The sequence below is a fragment of the Pelophylax lessonae genome, assembly GCF_965119305.1.
Source record: "Pelophylax lessonae genome assembly, chromosome: 5".
NCBI lineage: Eukaryota > Metazoa > Chordata > Amphibia > Anura > Ranidae > Pelophylax > Pelophylax lessonae.
In genome coordinates, this window is record NC_138772.1 from 449,593,107 (window position 1) to 449,601,223 (window position 8,117).

Here is an 8,117-nt window from a genome sequence, read left to right on the forward strand (position 1 = left end):
AGTCCAGACTGCATTTTTAAGGGCACGGCAACTAAAGTTCACAAAACAGCATATTTCTCTCGCGAGGGTTCCACCATTACTGTATATTTGTTAAATACAGGCTCCTGGCCTACTCACATGCCACATGGCTTCTTCAGGCCTCACGCCTAGGCCTAAGGTCTGATCCTGAGACCAACACAAGTATTCTTTGTCAAGTTCCCTTGTAGCTTCCTTGGGATCAGCTTCCTACTGCGCTGTTGCAGAATACATCTGCCTCCTGCAGACCTGTAAGCTATGAATGTCAACTGCGGCCTCTCTCTCAGGGATGGTGGAAGCCCTCCTGACACCCATACACAGACCTCGTGTCTGTCGGTTGGAGTCCTCCTGACTCCTGGGCCAGCCCTTTGTGTCTGCCCGGGTGCAGCTGTCTCCAACTGGGAGCTCTGAGTGCTAACCCTGGGAATATTATGAAACCAGCCCACAGGTGTGCAATGAGCAGGCCTGTCTTAACCAAAACCAGGCGTAGATTGCTAACACACACAGGTGACCCGGGGGCTGCCTCTCTACAAGCCTTAAAGTGTGTAAACTCCAACAAATAACTTCTCTTATTTGCTCCCTTTTGGTCCTAAAGATAAACCAAACTCTAGAGCAGGGGTCTCCAAACTTTCTAAACAAAGGGCCAGTTTACTGTCCAATTTCTTCTCCCAATGAACAGACTAGGGCCATTGTGAGTAGAAAATGTCCTTGCGTCCAGTGGGCATAAACAATGTCATATCTTTGGTGTCAGTGGGAGGACTAGCGTCCCATCGTTCATGTCAATGGAAAGAATCGTGCCCCATCGTTAGTGCCAATGGAAGGAATGGTGCCTAATTGTTGGTATTTGTGAAAGGAATTGTGCCCCATGGTTGGTGCCAGTGGAAGGAATTGTGCTCCATCATTGGTGTTAATGGAAAGAATTGTGTGCCCCATCGTTGGTGTCATTGGAAGGAACTTTTCCCCATTGTTGGGGTCAATGGAAGGAATTTTTCCCCATTGTTGGTGTCAATGGAAGGAATTGTGCCCCCATCAATGGTGTCACTGGAAGGAATGGTGCCCCATCGTTGGTGTCAGTGGAAGAAATGGTGCCCAATTGTTGGTGCTCGTGAAAAGAATTGTGCCCCATCGCTGTTGTCAGTCGAAGGAATTGTGCCCCATGGTTGGTGTCAGAGGAAGGAATTGTGCTCCATCATTGGTGTTAATGGAAAGAATTTTGTGCCCCATCGTTGGTGTCAATGAAAGGAATTGTGTCACATTGTTGGTGTCAATGGAAGGAATTTGTCCCATCGTTGGTGTCAATGGATAGAACTGTGCCCAATCGTTGGTGTCAATGGAAGGAGTTTTGCCCTTTTGATCGAGTCAGTGGGAGCAATAGTGTCCTGTTGTTGGTGTTAGTAGATGGAATAGTGCCCCAGGGGGTCACATCCAGCCCCAGGGCCACAGCTTAAAAAACTACTGTTCTAGAAGCTGTCCTCCAAAAAAAGGTAGGTAGAAAACATAGGACTGGTCACCAGTACTGTCTGTGGTCTCTATGCAGCTGATCATTTCTCCACTGACTTACGATGGCTTGTTCTGTACTGTGTCTCTGTATGGAGGCGGCCATTTTGGTAGACAGGGCTTTGCATCCTGTCAGAAGATCCAGCAAGGAGAACAGTGAGCAGCACAGTAGTGACATCACCCTTACAGGTGCACTGCTATTTTTCAGGAGGAATTTCAGAATATTGGTACAAAAAAAAAAATTTTGGAAGTGAAACCTGGAGTAGAGATTCCTTTGTGCCGACACCCTGTATAAACACCGGACTGAGGTACAACTTCAACAACTCAGGTATAGTTAGGGGAGTCTGATAAAACAAGTCCCAACACATTAAAACTATCACCATATCTCAGTGTCATTCTAAGCCTAGAACATTAGGCCACCTCGTTTTGTCTGTAAGGCTGCAGCATCACAGCATAATTTGACCAGGTTAATACCCCCAATTCACAGGAACTTCTTTAAACTAAGTGTGCAGTGCCTGAAGAAAGACTGCAAGACTGAGATTTTTGTTAGCAAGCAGAAAAAAGACGTGTTTTGTTGTGATCAGAAAGACATTTCCGAGATGACAGCCATTGTCGAGTGAACCTGCTGCATTGAAACATAAGCCTTTATTGTTGGACCCCTGATGTATATCAGAGTTCATTATCCAGTTTTGTGTGGAGGGATTTCATACCATGCTGCATGACCGCTGGCATTTGGTAAGCGGCCATTACCCACCAATTAGCATGAAGGTGGATCACTGAGCACCTGGAGGAGCATGTTTTTCAGCACACTTAACATTGTTTCACTGATTGTGGATTTTCTGTCAGGGTTTTGACTCATGGGACTTTATTTGCTCTAGTTTTTTTAAGTGCGTTGTTATTTTTTATATTTTCACAAAGGATTCTTTGTTTCATATTGTGTTTATATACACATTTCACATATCTTCATGCCTTGTCATTTAGAGACACCGTATGTCAATATCTATGTTCTGGATATATGTTTTTTTTCCAAACAAGATAGGCATCACATGCAATATTTTTCATATGATTACCAGATAGCGTACTACAGGGGTAATGAATTAAAATTCAAGGAGGTCCGGTCGCTAAAGGGCCGAGGTCCGAAGCTGAAGTCTGTGCTTTGACTCAGAAAGATGGGCAAAACAAAACGTGTCCATCAGCGTTGCTCTTAACATAAAATATGCCCATTAGAGTGCCCCTTTACATAAAATGTGCCCATCAGCGTGACCCTTAGCATAACATTTGCCCATCAGCGTGACCCTTAACATAAAATAAGGGGCACGCTGATGGGCACATGTTATGTTAGGGGGCACTCTGATAGGCACAATTTATGTTAGGGGCACTCTGATGGGCATATTTTATGTTAGGGGGCACTCTGATGGGCACATTTTTTTAGGGGGCACGCTGATGGGTAAAACAAAACGTGTCCATCAGCGTTGCTCTTAACATGAAATATGCCCATTAGAGTGCCCCCTAACATAAAATGTGCCCATCAGAGTGACCCCTAACGTAAAATGTGTACAATGTGCCCATCAGAGTGTCCCCTAACATAAAATGTGCCCATCAGCGTGACCCTTAGCATAAAATGTGCCCATCAGCATGACCCTTAGCATTAAATATGCCCATTAGAGTGCCCCTTAACATAAAATATGTCCATTAGAGTGCCATTAACATAAAATGTGCCCATCAGCGTGACCCTTAGCATAAATTTTGCCCATCGGCGTGACCCTTAGCATTAATTATGCCCATCAGGGTGACCCTTAGCATAAAATTTGCCCATCAACGGGGCCCCTAACATAAAATAAGGGGCATGCTGATGGGCACATTTTATGTTAGGGGGCACTCTGATGGGCACATTTTATGTTAAGGGGCACGCTGATGGGCAAAACAAAATGTGTCCATCAGCGTTGCTCTTAACATTAAATATGCCCATTAGAGTGCCCCTTAACATAAAATATGTCCATTAGAGTGCCCCTTAACATAAAATTTGCCCATCAGCATGACCCTTAACATAAAATAAAGTGCACGCTGATGGGAACATTTTATGTTAGGGGACACTCTAATGGGCATATTTTATTTTATGGGGCACTCTATTGGGCACAAATGTGCCCATCTGTGTGCCCCTTATCAAAATATGCCTATCAGTCTGCATTTTATAAATGTGACGTCACTCCCCAACTCTCGGCCGGCTGGGAGGGAGCCGAAGAAAGAAGCAGGGGGCAGGACGCACACACGGGATGTCAGTGGTTGCTGGGACACCCGCGGTCCCAGCACACCAATGACTACTTACAGTGGCGGCCTGACGGGTCTGGGCAGAAGCACCGTGCGGTCCGTTCCTGGACCGCAGGCCGCCATTTAATGACGGCTGGCGTACTAGTATATATATATTTTTTCAATAATGGTACATTGTTCAGGGTAGGGCTTAGGCACAATTCCTATTTCTAGATATTCCTTATTGCATACCAAATCTTCACTTTCAGAGTTCAGGTCCACTTGAAATTTGCTGTTGACAGCTGTTTAAAGTGGTTGTATGCCCACCTTTATAACTTACAGTATAAGGCTTACCTATAGGTACTGTAAATATCTCCTAAACTTGCACCATTTAGGAGATATTTACTTTGCATGCAGCCAATGACATCATCGGTGGGCAAGGGCGGCCGTTTCTTCAGTGCCCTGACCAGCGGTACCCGCACGGGAGTGACGTCACACAGCTCTGGCCAGTAATACAGCCGGAGTCTGCAGACCCGGAAGGAAGACGGGCGAAGATGAAGGCAGCCGCCACTAGGGACAATGTTGGCTTCATTTGCAGGTAAGTGTCATGTAATGTGCTAGTATGCAATGCATACTAGCACATTATGCATTTACTTTGCAGGGAATAAAAAAAAAAACGAAGACTTTACTTCCTATTTAATAAGTGCACAGACATAGCTGTTGATCCTGCCAGATATGTGAAAAGACCACTTGTATTCTCTTTGCAATCACTGACTCTAATCATTGTTCCCAGTTCTCTCTGTGGAAGGGGTGATGAGAAGGGGAGGTGTTTTGTAGTCCTAATATTATACCTCTCAACAGTCCCAGATTCTGGAGGACTGCCCCACAAACCTTTTCAAGTTCTGCAACAAGCTCCTGCCAGCTTTCGCTATTCTGCACAATGGAAGTCGTGCAGGAGAAATGTCAGCTAGCATGAATTATTCAGCACCAATCAGTTTAGTGAGTGTAACTAGAGGTTGTGGAACTGCAGTCAACCAGGAGGTTCCAAAACTGTCATGTGACAGTGGCAGCTCTTCCCTAACTAGTTGCAGTTCTAAAAGTGCTGAATGGATAGTTAGTATGACACTTACTTATTTGCGGACTAGCTACTTTACTGATCCATGTGCTGAATTTAACCCTTGTAACACAGTATGAGACATAGTATTGACATAGCCCCAAATGATCCATAATGGTTCAACGTTGACATGGTCCAGAAACTTTTAGATAATATAAGGTAAATAAAGCACCTGGAATAATAACCCAGGGTTATGACTAAGCACTATGTGTAAAACATGTCAACTGTAACCTATCTTGCTCTATTGTCCCATGCTTGAAGATTAAAGGAAGTTTTATTGGATTACAACTGCGGTGTGCGACCAGTTTTCTTTTCAATTGCATGTACTGCAGTAGTAAGCCGGGGTCTGCACATAGTTAGTGAGGTTGAAAAAAGACATCAGTCCATCCAGTTCAACCTATGATGTGTGTGTGTGTTTGCTTTTAACCGTACATTGTATACCCCTGTATGTTGTGGTCTTTAAGGTGCCCATCTAATCGTTTTTTGAAACTATCAATGCTCCCTGCAGATACGACTGCTTGTGGAAGAGAATTCCACATCCTTACCGTTCTTACAGTGAAGAACCCCTTACGCACTTTAAGGTTAAACCGCCTTTCCTCTAGTTTTAGTGAGTGGCCACGTGTCTTATTGTATCTCCTTTCTCTGAATAGCTTGTTCCTTGTGCTAGGGTCGCCAGTACAGTATTTGTACATTGATATCATATCCCCCCTCAATCGTCTCTTCTCCAGAGAAAATAAGTTCAGTGCTTGTAGTCTTTCCTCATAGTTGATGCACCTGTGAGTAATCCTTTACATACAACACCTGAGCGGTATCTTGTTCTCTAGTTTGGATTTTTTTCCTACAAATAGAGCTTTCTTTTGGTGGTATTTGATCACTTCTGCATTTTTTTTTTTTTGCGTTATAAGCAGAAAAAGACCGACAATTTGGAAAAAAAAAACAAAAAAAAAACAATATTTTTGGCTTTCTGCTATAAACATATCTAATAACAAAAATGTAAAAAAATCAAAAATTTCTTCGCCAGTTTAGGCCAAAATGTAATCTGCTACATGTTTTTGGTAAAAAAAAAAATCCTAATAAGCGTATATTGATTGAGTTGCGCAAAAGTTATAGTGTCTACAAACTATGGGATATATTTTTTTTTTATTTTTTAAATTTTTATTTGTTTTACTAGTAATGGCAGGGCTCAGCAACTTATAGCAGAACTACAATATTGCAATGGATATTCTGACACTAACTGACACTTTTTGGGGACCAGTGACACTAATACAGTGATCAGTGCTAAAAATATGCACTGTCACTGTACTAACAACACTGGCTGGAAAGGGATTATACATCAGGGGGCGATCAATGGGTTAACTGTGCGCCTAGCTAGTGTGTTGTGTACTGTGGGAGGTCCTTTTACTAGGGGAAGGCATGAATCCATGTCCATGATTAATGCCTTATCTACTGACAGAATGGTGATCTGCCTTGTTTACAAAGACAGATCATTGTTCTGCCTCTGGGCTGAATGAACGACAAGTGGCGGCGGACATCAAGTCTGCGGTACCGGCAGATCAGCTTCCGCTGTGTATGACCTCAGAGGGAGTGAGTCGCCGGCGGCGCGCCTGCACGTCCCAGAACCGTAAGTGTCAGATCATGTACTAGGTACGTGATCCAGCGCAGCAGTGTCACCTTGCCACCCTATAAATAAGTTATACAGGCGGAGAGTTGTTAACTGCAGCAGATAAACTATCATTTAGGTCTCCTGCTCTGCCTGACAGAGCTATGCTGTGGTTAAGCTTAGCAAATTTCATAATTTATTACAGGTACTTACAGTGTAAAGCACTGACAATTTATGTCGCGGTTTACATACAGTATATACAATATTGTACATTCACATCAGTGCCTGCCTGAAAGGCTCTTCCAATCTATGGTCCCAAACTCACTGTAGCGCACCCCCTAAGAAGCCGCATGTAGAATGGGATCCCCCACCCTGCACAGCCAGGCCCACCGAATTTCCACAGGCACTCAAAGTCAGAGAACAATCCAGTGCTTTGTTTTTTATTTGAGGGATTAGAACTTGGATGAGGATTGGGAATTATGAGATGCCCATTTGACTTGAGAACAATTTCAGGGACTTTTCCTATATACAGTCCAGGGCTCAAAATTTCAAGTCATGAGCTACTAGCCAGGCCTTAAGAGTTACTCGCCACTTGTTGCCCCACCCCAAACCCTACCCTGCTCCGCCCCTAAACACGCCCTCGTAAAATATCTAAAAAAATTACACTGTTAAATGCTTTAGCATGTCCCCTTAAATTGCAGAGCGATCACAGCATGTCCCCTTTCATTGCAGAGCGCCCACAGCATGTCCCCTTAAATTGCAGAGCGCCCACAGCATGTCCCCTTAAATTGCAGAGCGCCCACAGCAGGTCCCCTTTCATTCAGAGCGCCCACAGCATGTCCCCTTTCATTGCAGAGCACACACAGCATGTCCCCTTTCATTGCAGAGCACTCACAGCATGTCCCCTTTCATTGCAGAGCGATCACAGCATGTCCCCTTTCATTGCAGAGCGCTCACAGCATGTCCCCTTTCATTGCAGAGCGCTCACAGCATGTCCCCTTGAATTGCAGAGCGCCCACAGCATGTCCCCTTTCATTGCAGAGTGCCCACAGCATGTCCCCTTGAATTGCAGAGCACCCACAGCATGTCCCCTTTCATTGCAGAGCGCTCACAGCATGTCCCCTTTCATTGCAGAGCGATCACAGCATGTCCCCTTTCATTGCAGAGCGCTCACAGCATGTCCCCTTTCATTGCAGAGCGCTCACAGCATGTCCCCTTGAATTGCAGAGCGCCCACAGCATGTCCCCTTGAATTGCAGAGTGCCCACAGCATGTCCCCTTGAATTGCAGAGCGATCACAGCATGTCTCCCTTCATTGCAGAGCGATCACAGCATGTCCCTTTTCATTTCAGAGCGATCACAGCATCTCCCCTTTCATTGCAGAGCACCCACAGCATGTCCCCTTTCATTGCAGAGCGCCCACGGCATGTCCCCTTTCATTGCAGAGCGATCACAGTGTGCAGAGAGACCAGCGTGCACTTACCTGCACCGGGCGGCTTCTCATCAATCCTGCACGTCCTCCGTGTCTCCCGAGTCCTCCTCCTCCTCCTCGGCCAGTTACAATTGTTCGCCTTTCGGCCAATCAGGAAACACCTGCCTCCTGATTTGCCAGTAGGAGGATCAGGAGAAGGTTCCCTGTGACAAT